The sequence below is a fragment of the Venturia canescens genome, chromosome 3 (genome assembly GCF_019457755.1).
Source record: "Venturia canescens isolate UGA chromosome 3, ASM1945775v1, whole genome shotgun sequence".
Taxonomy (NCBI): Eukaryota; Metazoa; Arthropoda; class Insecta; order Hymenoptera; family Ichneumonidae; genus Venturia; species Venturia canescens.
The window spans coordinates 27,668,488-27,681,397 of record NC_057423.1 but is presented as its reverse complement, the minus strand read 5'-3'; the positions used below and the strand labels follow the sequence as shown (position 1 = coordinate 27,681,397).

Sequence of the window (12,910 nt, the reverse complement as noted above, 5' to 3'; positions counted from 1 at the left end):
GTTTGATATCACGCCTTTTTTCTCAAAAGTTACTCATTTATGTTATGGTGGCTATAGGATTTTAGTTTAAATTTCTATGAATTATTTGCTTAGTACATTTTTAAAGATTCCATTCTCATACGAACATTTTTTATGGGATAATCTTTTTTATGAAATTATCAGCAAATAAGGGACCATCAATGTGCTTTTCCCAACCTTTTTTTCCTTGGGTATGATGTTCGGCTTATAAAGTTGGTTTCCACCATAAAAGACCAATTTTTCGTAAAAATTGGCGTGAAAATATTTTGTCACAAGTCCGTCCTTGAACTTCGACGATTTTTTCCTTATACTCTAATATGTTATGCCTATTAGGAACCTAACAATATGCAGGAATCCGGGATGAGGCCCGAGAAACGAATTTCGGTTTATAATGTTGGTTTCCACGTAAAAGACCAATTTTTCTTCAAAATTGTACTGAAAATATTTCGGCACTGTTTTGTTCTTAGACTTTGGTGATTTTTCTCCTTGTCTTCTAATATGTTTTGTCTATTAGGAACCTAAGAGCATGAAGAAATGCGTGTTGTGGGCCGTAATATGATTTTCGGCTTATAACGTTGGTTTCAACGAAATAAGATCTATTTTTCGTCAAAATTGTACTGGAAATATTTCGTCACAGGTCTGTCCTTGGACTTTGGTGATTCTTTCCCTTGTACTCTAGAATGTTTCGTCTATTTGGAACCCAAGAGCATGGAGAAAAGCATGTTGCGGGTCGAGATATGATTTTCGGTTAATAACGTTGGATTCCACGAAAAACAACAAATTTCTCGTCAACATTGTACAGAAAATATTCCGTCACAGGTCTGTCCATGGATTTGGGCGATTTTTTCTCTTCTACTCTAATATGCTATGCTTATTGGGAACCCAAGAGAACGGTAGAAAGCGGGTTGAGGGCCGAGATATGATTTTCGGCTTATAACGTTGGTTTCCCCGAAAAAAGACCGATTTTTCGTCAAAATTATACTGGAAATATTTCGGCACTGGTTTGTTCTTGCACGTCGGTAATATTCCCCCTTATTTTCTAATATGTTATGTGTATTAGTAACCCAAGAGTGTGAAGAAATGCGTTTCGTGGGCTGTAATATGATTTTCGGCTTATAACGTTGGTTTCCGTGAAAAAAGATCTATTTTTCGTCAAAATTGTACTGGAAATATTTCGTCACCGGTCTGTCCGTGGCCTTTGGCGATTTTTCCAAGTCTTCATACCAAGAAAGAACTGACGTAAAGATTTCCTTAATAGAACAGATTTTATTTATCCCTTTTCTTCCAAATTCAAATGAAAGATAGATCAAATTCAAGACACGAAAAATCCAACAGATTTGCCCACTTTAAATGTCGCTTTTGCATTCTGAATCTAGAGATTTTGTCTCATGCAAAACGTGCCCCCAATGAAATATATTTCCGAAGTTTGCAAGCGGCCGCTGAGATTCAATTATCCACAGTTTGATAGTTGCTGAAAAAAAGTACCCGTAAACTTCTAACATTTATTATACCGGAACTCAAAGCAGCAAAAAAAACTGAGCGAACTTTATTCAACGGAGCGACAGAATTCAAAGACGTTTAACGTACCTGCATTGGTTTTGAAGGAAAACAATTTCAGGACAATTCAGAAATGAATTTAGAAATTCGAAAACTCAGAAAGGAATAGAAAAAGGAACATTGAAGTATTTAGAAAAGCTGAAGACTTTTGTAATGAATTTTCTAGATTACATGATATGGTTGGAGTAAATGATTTGAATGATTGGCACACATGCTGCAACACAGAAATATCAAAGTTTAGAAGTATTCGCTGTATATCAGTCATACAAACTTCAAAACTATTTGAAAAGAAACACTTAAAAACTTGCTGAACCAAGTTCCATTACATATTACCATAATTAAAGATAAGGGGTGATCCGTAGCATATATATTTATCCACAGAAATTTCAGAGTTCGCAGGTATCTGCTGCGGTTCAATGTATCTACGCAATGAGCTTCGAAGACAGCAATTTCAAAGCTATCCATAAATGAGCAACTGAAGACTTTTATAATCAATTTTTTACTTCATATATATGTTACGGTTAGAGTCAAAATGTAAAATGAATGGCACAGTATATAAATTGTATAGTTTGCAGATTTTCGCTGTATTTCAATGATCCGAATCTACAGCATTATAATGAAAAGTTGTCGAAAGTCATGATGTTGCTATAAAATGACATAGCGCATATTGCATTCAGAAATTCTGTAAGTTTCTGGGGATGTTGGTAGGCATTATATTTGATCACATCCAAAACTAAGCAACTGTAGACTTATCGGCATGAATTTTTTTTATAATAATTCCATATCTGTAGTTTGAAAAGTGGAAATACTCAACATACATGTCATTCCATAAGTTTTGTTATCAAAATTTGTGTTTGCACACCGCATTCCGAAGATACGACTTTTCATATCATCAGCAAAAAAAGCATCCAAAGGCTTTCTGGAACAAGTTTCCAAATTTATCACTCGACAGACCTAATGGGAAAAGAATAACTATCCAGTATACCAAGACCAGAAATTTTTTTGAAAATCGAATTTACAAAATGTGCAATTCAAGATTATGGTTAAAAACCTCTCGAATCATGTTACCACAATCATCATGAAGAAGGAGTAGAAAATCATAGGTCACATATTAGGGAACGAATTAATAATATGTATCGATCCGCTGCAAACTGATGGGGTGAAAACAAGGATCGGAGAGGGCAGAGCCAAACTGATTATCAAGCAAAATATGGGGATGTTTAAAAATAATGGTGACACAAGAAATAAATTAGAAAACATTTATTCAAGTAAAGTTTCTAATAGCATTCTAACAGTTCCGTGTGTTTTTGTTCTATTTATTCGTACCCCTAGGAAAAAAAAGGTTGGGACAAGTACATTGATGGTCCCTCGTTTGCTGATAATTTCATCCATGAAAAAAACTTTAAAACAAAATTTTTATAAAAAATGGGCAAAAAAATTATTTTATAAAAAGAATACAGAACAATTCGAAAAAAATTTCACAAATCTTGAAAAAGCATTATCTTTAAAAAAAACTAAACTGTATCTATTTTTAAAAGTGTTAAAAGAATCAAATAACAAGTAAAAAATAAAAACCGAAAAATCGCTCTTGAAATCATTTTGGAAACCGATGCCTCATTCTTCTTATTTGATTCGAAGGGCTAAATCAATTTAAAAAAATTCCATCTAATTTACGTACAGCATTAAAATATATTATATCAATTCGAGGCCAAGTATTTTCTAATAAATTGAAAAAAGTTACCATTTGAGTTACGTGCAGCATTAAAATTTATGATATCAATCGGAGGAAAAGTAATTTATGAGACTCCAAATTTCAACATTATGGAATTGTTCTTAGAAGCTTTTAAATCCAAAAAAATCACATGCAAGCTAGCCATTTCTTATTCTATGGTGGCAGAGACTTATAAGAAAATCGATTCTCTTCAGGCTTTCAGGAGCTTCTGATATTATTCACAACATTCGACGTCGATTGGATCGATACAAATTATGTTTAAATATGAGTTAAAAGTACTTGTCCGGCCCATCATTATTCATACAAATAAAAATCAATCATAAAAAAAATGAAATTGAACGGCAGAATCAGGTAAAAAATTTATTGAAATGCGATTTAGTATTAGTTTAATGTTCCTAATAATAGTATAGGTTAGTTATGCCGAATGAAATTAGTTCGCTGGAAAAAATGAGAAGTAAAAATTGCCGTCATAGGAATAAAAACTGGGGAGTTATTTTGGAAACTTGAACATATTTAATGGGCAAAATGTTTTTTATTTATCAATGCACATAAACATCCCTTGTATATGGCAGGGCAATTCGTTTCCATTCTTATTAAATTAGTGCAAATAAGGGAAAATTACTTGAAGATAAGTCTCTAAATTCCCTCTTCATGAATATTTGTGCTCCATCAGTTCTTGAAAACCCCTGATTTTTATTTGAATAAACAATTTTAATCGTACAAGTTTATTTTAATTTTGTAACATCGCAACTTAAAAGTTTGTAACAATACATAAGTGTAAAAAGGGTGAAAAGTGTTTGAAATAATTATTTAAATCATCCTTAAACCCTCGTTGAGTAATTTCCACCGAATCTCGCGATTAATTAACAATTTATTTCCGTTGAGTAATTTCCACCGAAACTCGCGATAATTCGAAATCATTTCTTTCGTTCGAGTATTTTTCACCGAGACTCGCGAATTATTATCATCAATTTTCTTCGAGTGATTTTTCCATTCTTTTCCTCGAGAATTAATATTTCTTAATTCAATAAAATCGAGTCTAATTATTTTTCTCGAATTATAAATTTTCACGAGTTATTTTCATCAAGATTAACTAGAGTCTCAATTTCATGTTTTACAAAAACTCGTGTTCATTACTGAACGAATTTATTAATTTCATTCTCTCTTTTATCTAACATCGTAAATTCTTTAAAACGTGGCATTATTTAATTTCATTTTCGTGCCTTAATTCAGCGATAAACCTGCGGATTCATTTCTTTTATAATCTGGCATATTTCTTTCATTCAATCTCGCAGTTGAATAATTAATTCAAGTTTTTCCATACGATTCTTTTTGTGCTAGACTCAGGCACGTTAGATCGTATTTTAATTCTTTTATTTGTATCGTTCTGTGCTGGAGAATTTGGCACGCCGATACATATTTCTATCTCTCTCTCTCTTTCTCATTGTTCTGTGCTGGAGAATTTGGCACGCCAACGAGATTTCTATCTCTCTCTCTCTCTTTCTCATTGTTCTGTGCTGGAGAATTTGGCACGTTAACGAGATTTCTTTCTCTTTTCTATCCTTTAAACAAACTTGAATTAATTATCGAAATATAAATTTAATTATGAAATTCTCTTATTATGCCTAGACGTCGAGGAGGCGTTAAATTTCAAATCCGCCGGGCTATCGCACGTGCCTGTAATAGACCCGCTCTAAACCGCGGTAATAATAAATCGTGGGTGAAAACGTTGTGCAAAGCCACTCAACACTCACAGCTATCTGAAAACTCTGGTGTCGAATATTCGAACGATATTATTTATAATTTGGTGTTAAAATCGGGTCCGAGTAAAATTCGCGTCGTTTCCGACGTTATCGTTCGGAAGAGCATCTTCATTATCGACGCTAATTCGCCATACTCATTGGGACGTTTGGTCGGTTCATCGATCTTCACTCAACGAGAAGAATACCATCCCGATTGTGGAAACATCTCGGAAGCATCGACCGTTTCCCGACCGTCAACACCAATCGACATCGAAGTAATAACAATCGATTAACTCATCCGTCGAAGAATAACTAAACGGTAAGTGAGTTTTATTTTATTTTTATTCTGAAAAGGTCATCCGGTAAATATTTCACGAGCATAGGTTTCGGTCCTGAGGGGGAAAATGTCACCTTCTCAAATACGAGATCTAAAATAAGTCTACGCATCGTACCCCGTGTATCATTTTCCTGGACAAATAAATTCTTCCGGTTACCGACCATCGAGCATACTGCTGACGGTAATCCAGTCTGTATCACTCCAATCGGTCAAGTAGAGTTCCACATTTCCAGCAGTCGGTAAACTAACCAACCGCGACCAGGGTAAATCCCTGTCGTACCAAGCGGGCTGCTCTAAAAAGTTTCTCTCTTACCGTCCGTAGCCGTGAATCGTATTGTCAGTATTTCGTTAGATAATTTGTCTCTCTCTAAAAATCCGGGCATTAAACCACACGACGTAACAGGTTTATATATTTTTTGGTGGCAGCGGTGGGATACCGTCGTGAAATAAATTACTGGTGACCTTTCTTTTATTCTTTTTAATTATCATTGTTTAATTTTCGCAATCGACTAAACGCGAGGAAACTCGTAACCTCAATTGTGATAAATTCATCCAAATTTCAGAGATTATCGTCACTATTCTGTCGAATTTCAAATTAAAATCGAATTAACGATCGCTAAATTTGATTATTTCTCAAATTTATTCGTATAACAAACCATTATCGGTAGGGTCTAAATTGCCCGAAAATGGCGTCTTCGCGATTTCCGGTCGGCCGAAAGTCACTAGCCGAAAAAACTGCAGTCGGATAGTTCCAGATGTAAGTATAGATGTCACAGTATGTGTTTTCATCGATGATTCGAAAATTGCAGTCTCGGCGACAGGGGTTCTCATATGAATCCATAATACGCATATCCGAGACGATTTGTTTTCGTTCGTAGCTGCTGCATGTCATGTTTGACGTTTGAGGTAATAATGGTAAGTTAAAAGTGGGAGGACAACAACAACACAACAACAACAATAATAATAATAATAATAATTTTTTAATGAAAACAGAAGGATTCTTCGTCATTACTGGGCGGCAGCAAAAAGCGATGGCGAACCTGAGAGAAATGATGAGGAAGAGTGGCAATTGAAAGATGTTGTCCTTATCGAGGACGTCAAGACCGTTCCGATCGGTTGATGACTAGCAAATTCATTGGAAAAGGACACGAAACTTGAACAAAAAAATAAACAAACGTTTGGTAGTGTAAGATTTAAAGCAAGAATTTTGAAAAAATATTTATTTTTTATTCCTTTCTCATGTCAAATAATTGTGATAACAGGTTTTTTTTTTATCATTTCAAGCAAATACACTATTTCTATGACAAATGATCTCACGGAAGTCGGAGATCAACGAAACATTCGTGTAAATAGGAGGGCTCACAATTAATTCTTCTGGATGAGAAAATCGAGGCGTCTTTTTTATGCCTCGAGAAATGAAAAATACGCGCCTCGATGAAGCCTAGTACCTTATGAAACGAAAGCGTAACACTTTTGCTAATATCGATACAATTTAAGTATGTGTACGTGTTTTTGTCTTGTTGTTTTTTTGCTGTTCAAGCCATTCGTAATAGTGTGGACAACATTACTAATATGTGACTCAGTGAGTTCATATCAGTACGTGGGATGCTTCAGATTCGGTGAACTTGACTTTTGAGCTGTGATAAAGATCCTCTATGCCAGAACCCACGGACATTCCAAGTCACGACTGTATCTGTGGAACAAAAGTTCAAGTCATTTCCACGTAATCTTAGCAGTATTGCCATTCAAATTTGGTCTCATTGATCACTTACCGACTGACCGGGCGACAGGGATTTTCTGAAGAATCCGATGAATTCTTCACGTTCAACTCACCGTCGTCGGTGTTGAAAACTGTCGAATTACCTGTTTTTTTGAATTTTTATAATCAAATAATTGGAAAATTAGAGTGATAAATGTAATTTTGAATATGATGATTTCTAGACGTTTCTGAAGTCTATAGAAGCTTCGATATTATTGCAATTTTCCATTAAATTATTGTATTACAAAACAAAAACTATAGTCGAAAAAAGAAAGATTAACATCGTGATTTTGTTTTTGTTTCGAATCGTAAATCCGGATTTTACCTGAGGGAAAAAGCATCGTATGCCTTAGCTATTCGCCGCTTATAAAAGGTGGCAAACTGTCATCCTCGTCTACCACCAAAATGACTGACATTATCAACTGTAATCGATTCGACCATTTCAAGCCATTGTTGATTGTAGGAACGAAACTTTTCGACTTTGATACGAGCAGCCCAGTCTTTATCGCACATCTGAAAAAAACATTCAATTACTTTTTGTCGTTTTGTACACACAAATTATGGGCTTTCGAATAAACTTACGGCGATCACATCCAAACAAGCATCACAAACTTTACGTATCGCTGGATTCTTATCGTGCATCAGATCTATAAGATATCCTGGGGCTTCTGCAAAAGAATCTGAAATTTCGATTGAAACGAATTTATTCTTGAAGACAAATTTTCCCGAAAAATTCTATCGCAAAATAATAAATATGATCGAAGCATAAACCCTCTAATTACCATTACCAGTCTCGCGAATCAAATAATCCCTCGTCGAGTCGTGCTTCGATATCTGCTAGAATACGTAAATTATTTGCAAAACAATTTCGTCGTCCTCCTGTTTCGCTGTAACAATAACGATCCAGAACGTCATTAATTGTAAAAAAAAGAGAATGGAAAGATCAACGAAATAGTTGAAAATCTCGTCTACTTCATATTTTTATCAAAAGGTCAGAAGAAGTTAAATCCTTTACTTTTTTCATGTTGAAAATCAAGAATAAATAATAATCTTCGAACCTTTCAATAACTCTATGAGTGAGAGTAAAATATCCGCCTTGCACAATAATCGGGCGCAATCTTCATCACAAGTTGCAGTGCCAAGTAGAACAACGACTTCAAGAACAAGGTCATCCTGTACTTTTCCTACAAAAGAAAAAATAATGATACTTCGGTTCTTTATTTTGAAAGCGAGAAGTAAAAACGGACTTGGAATGAGGGCAAGGTCACGTCACTTTTAATTACCAGGAACAAAATTGTTTCTTATCCAGGGTATGAGATTGCAACGCTGCAATATTTAAAAATAATCCAAATCCGGCAAAGCCAAGTTTCCGAGGACGCCAACTATTTCCAAAACAAAATCTTGACTGATTCAATGCCATGGCAAAGTCACCCACGAATTCCTTATAAACAAATGAACAATGGTTAATAGAAGACAACTACAAAAGTTCAGGGGACAATGGTAAATCTCAAATCTTATTCACGAGGACATTGCGTAAACGTACCACGAAGTGTTCTTTCGTTGAATCGTATTGGGATATATTTCTTTTCATTTTCATGATCAAGGCATCTTAATTTCTGAACGCTTTGTGAATCAATCCTTGCAAACGATTATTATCGATTATCAGCTGAGCATTTCTGTTGTTTGCAGCAAGATCCTCGATCTCAAGAATCATATCTGTTACCATCGGCATGCAATCCGTATTTCCAAACATCGATTGCACTTTGTCGTCCATGCTCAAGTGATACAAGAGTCCAAGGATCGTCGTTTTGTTCTTGATTTCACCTGTATAAAATTAATTGATAAAAGATGATAAGTAAACAACCAATTTTTTGTTTCAACAATCAGTATGGAGATAAAATTCTGTTCTAACGTTAAAAAAGAATTTCTCGGATAATAATCCTATATTTTTTCCATTCAAGTCAGCTATAAACTTTAGTTTTCTTCGATCTCTTCTTGCCGGCGGACGTTCTCTTCGCGTTTTCGTTCGAACTCGACATATTAATTGTTTTTATTTCTGGTGGTGCTTGCTCTTCCGCAGTCGACGCTGTCTGACGTTCGACCGAGGTAGTTTGCCGATTCTCGAAAAGCGGAGTCATGCTCGCATTGAAAATAGTGCTTGGAAGATCTGCTCCAAACTCACGTAACAAAAGCCTCTTTTGTTGTTCAATTTTTTTGATCCATTCTAGGTTGCTCCATGTTTTGAGGATTTTCTCGGCGCTGTCGTGTCTCACGCAACACGATGGTCGCTCGTGAATCGGTTCTTGTCGATGCGATCGCGTATAAACTGTCGGACGTTCTCGATCATCCTGAGAAGAAATTCTTATCGATCTTTCATCCAAATTCTCAAGTCGCGAGGGCCCAGGTTGTTCTGTATCGCGGAGAATAATTTCACAGACCGGCTCTTCGCCTCTGTGACGTTCAGTTTCATAGTGCTTCCTTCGCGATTCTATATTGTGCTGATTTGTACAAACCGTAAAATTTTTTATTTCGTCATTGCGAGGTTTGTTTTCAGAATTTTTCAACATTTCGTTATAATCCCGCCTAACACACCGACGCAGCATCGAATCGTTGTCTCTTTTTTGAGCCGCCAGTCTTCGACTTTCGAGCAAACTCGATGCAAGACTTTCTGCTTCGATGAGTTCGCAGGCTGCTTCTACCGCGTTCGGCTAAAGAATTTCATTTGAGGGATTATTCAAAATCAAATACATTCAAATAGAAACGAAAACCAACAATTTTGATTAAGACGAAAATATGATGATTTCAAATGGTGACACAGCTTACCGAGTACTCGCTTCATTTCTCAAGTCAATTTTCTCGACCAGACCGATCGGCTGGTCATAAGAATTTCTTTGCCGCGTACTGTGGTCATAAACTTGGATTTTGCTCGGTAAAATTGGTTTTTGGGACTTGGATGTTGTTTTCGGTATTAACAATTCACTGCAACCGTCCGAAAAGTACGACGAATCATCGCTCACTGAACTACTCGAGCTACTACTGTTTGATGCAGACGTTTTTGGTTTGTAATCGTTCGGGTTATACCTATTTGATGAACATGAGAAAGAAACAAAGCTCAAAAAAAGAAAATCTAAGAAATTGTCAATTCTTGTGTTAATTTACCTCGCGACTTTGTCAGCCTTCGTCGGAGTCATTTTAATCGCAGGTGCGGTTTTGCGGGGCTCCCGATCCTCACTGTCACCATTGCAATTTGGATTTGGGCATTCGATTTCTGTTTCGATCTTTTTCGTTGTTTCTGAACTTTCTACGGTCGCACTGGTGGGTTTTCTACTTTTCGACCTCGTCGTCGTTCGTTTAGGAGACTTTGAACTTCTTTTGTCGACTTCGACAACGCGTCTCTGGGACTTGGCTTCAGAATTTTGACTAAGGACCTAAAAAATTGGCAAAAAATAAAAAATAAATATTTCTTATCATTTTCATGATCAAGGCATCTTAATTTCTGAACGCTTTGTGAATAAATCCTTGCAAACGATTATTATCGATCATCAGCTGAGCATTTCTGTTGTTTGCAGCAAGATTTATACAAAGTGCAATGAGTTCCGGCTTCACGCGCTCATCCTCGGTCTCAAGAATCATATCTGTTACCATCGGCATGCAATCCGTATTTCCAAACATCGATTGCACTTTGTCGTCCATGCTCAAGTGGTACAAGAGTCCAAGGATCGTCGTTTTGTTCTTGATTTCACCTGTATAAAGTTAATTGGTAAAAGATGAGAAGTAAACAAACAATTTTTTGTTTCAACAATGAGTATGGAGATAAAATTCTGTTCTAACGTTAAAAAAGAATTTTTTGGATAATAATCCTATATTTTTTCCATTCAAGTCAGCTATAAACTTACTCTGGCCGAGCAGCTTCACCAATTCCGGGAATAAGCCAACTCTTATCATTCTTCCTTGAAGTTTCGCTTCGTAGTCAGGGGGCCTTCTGAATTCCAAATGTCGTCTGTCAGTTTAATTTTTCTTTCTGTGCTGTTGTCGCTGTTTGTTGAAGGAAACAGAACTAAACCAGTCGTTGTTTCAAACTGTCGTTGACGTTTTTCCATATCATCCTTCCATTCGTCGTAACGTTGCAACTCACACTCAATTATTTCCATGCAAAGAGATCCAATCTAAATAGAATAAAATTCCGTCAGAACATTCGAAGTTGTAATACGGATTATTACTTTAATTGAATGCTTGACTCACTCTATATTCCACTACAATATTGTGGAACTGACTGTACGTTGAAAAACAGAAAAAAATATAAATAATGTTTGTAGAAAGTTCAATGCTTCGTTTCCAGTCTTCTCTCAAGGCTCTTGCTAGAGCGCTCAACAAAGATTCTATAAGAAACAAAAGAAAATTGTTTAATATGTTAATGGTTTTCATTCAAATGTTATGAGCTTGTTTCCATTTTATGAGCGTTGAATCTTTTGGGAATTTTGAAGTATTTTTAAAAATTTACCATTTTTTCTTAGTTCCAGAAGATTGTCAGGAACTCTTGCAAGTCTCAGAATCAATGCTGATCCTTTGATCTTTTGCGGTATAGACTCGTACAACAATTCTATGTAACTTTCAACATTGCTAATTACTGCTCGTTCCATAATCACTGTTGTCCGAATTCACAGTGTTGGACGATGTCGGACGTTCCAGTTGTGCATTGCCATCCACCGAGTTCCCTGAAGAATATTCAGTTTATTGTTTACAACTCATTTTTGTGTGTTTATCTCTGTAGTCAAATAGAATTTCCTCGAATCAGTTAGACGTCCTTAAGGGCTTGAAGATATGGTTAAGCCTCGGTTGATCAGGTACACCAATAAATTTGAGAAGACAATTTGAGACGAAAGGTTATATTAAATAATCAAGCACAAACCATCGGTGGTCGATTTACGTTTCTGAAGATAATAAATCAATTTTTCGACCCCGTTAAGTTTTGATTCGTGGATGAGAAAACATTTTTCCATGACTTCTTTGGCCAACAGAGACACGTTTGTGTCTGCATTGAGACTTTTAAATCTGATGATTTTTTGACATTTCTAACAATGTTTGAGAGAAGGAACATGAGAAATGTTTGATAAAAATTTCGGAAAACTGTATTTCACGAAATTGTGTAAACTTACTTTTCTGTCACCCAGCATTCGGTGACCGAGTTCACCAAGGATAAACGCTTCTACGTCATAATTGACAACAACCGCTTTTTCCGTGGGATGCACGTCGAGATTTCCCGACCACACTTTCCTGGTTTGCAGGAAAATAAATAAATTTCAAAATTTTTTGCGGTGTACACAGAAAACTATTGAAACGTCAGATCGAACATCAGTTGGTGAACTCACCTTTTAAGAAACTTGGCCTCGTCCATATATTTGTGAAAAAAACGTTTATCGCAATCCGTGAAAAACTCGGGAGAGTATATTTTTACTTCAGTGTCGATGATAATTTTGACAATTTTTCTATTTCTGTTTATAAATTAATTAGTTGTAAAAACGTACGAGATCATTGCTGCTGTTCCTCCTCCGTATATCATGAGACATCCGTGAACTCAGTATATTTTCTAGTTTCACTTTGACATCAATTGTCTAATGTCACGGTGATCGAAGTAGTATCGAACAACTAAACTTTTTTAAAAGTTTTTTCTTCTTTCAATTTTATGATCAATCAATTCATCACTAATGAGATGTACGCTTATCAACAACACATCATAAATTCGATATAAAAATAGTGATTGGCTG

General features: G+C 35.7%; 1 pseudogene; it reads right to left on the bottom strand.

The window, feature by feature from the left end:
- Window positions 1–6,714: 6,714 nt before the first annotated feature.
- On the bottom strand, window positions 6,715–12,540 carry LOC122408522 (kinesin-associated protein 3-like; annotated as a pseudogene).
- Window positions 12,541–12,910: the final 370 nt, after the last annotated feature.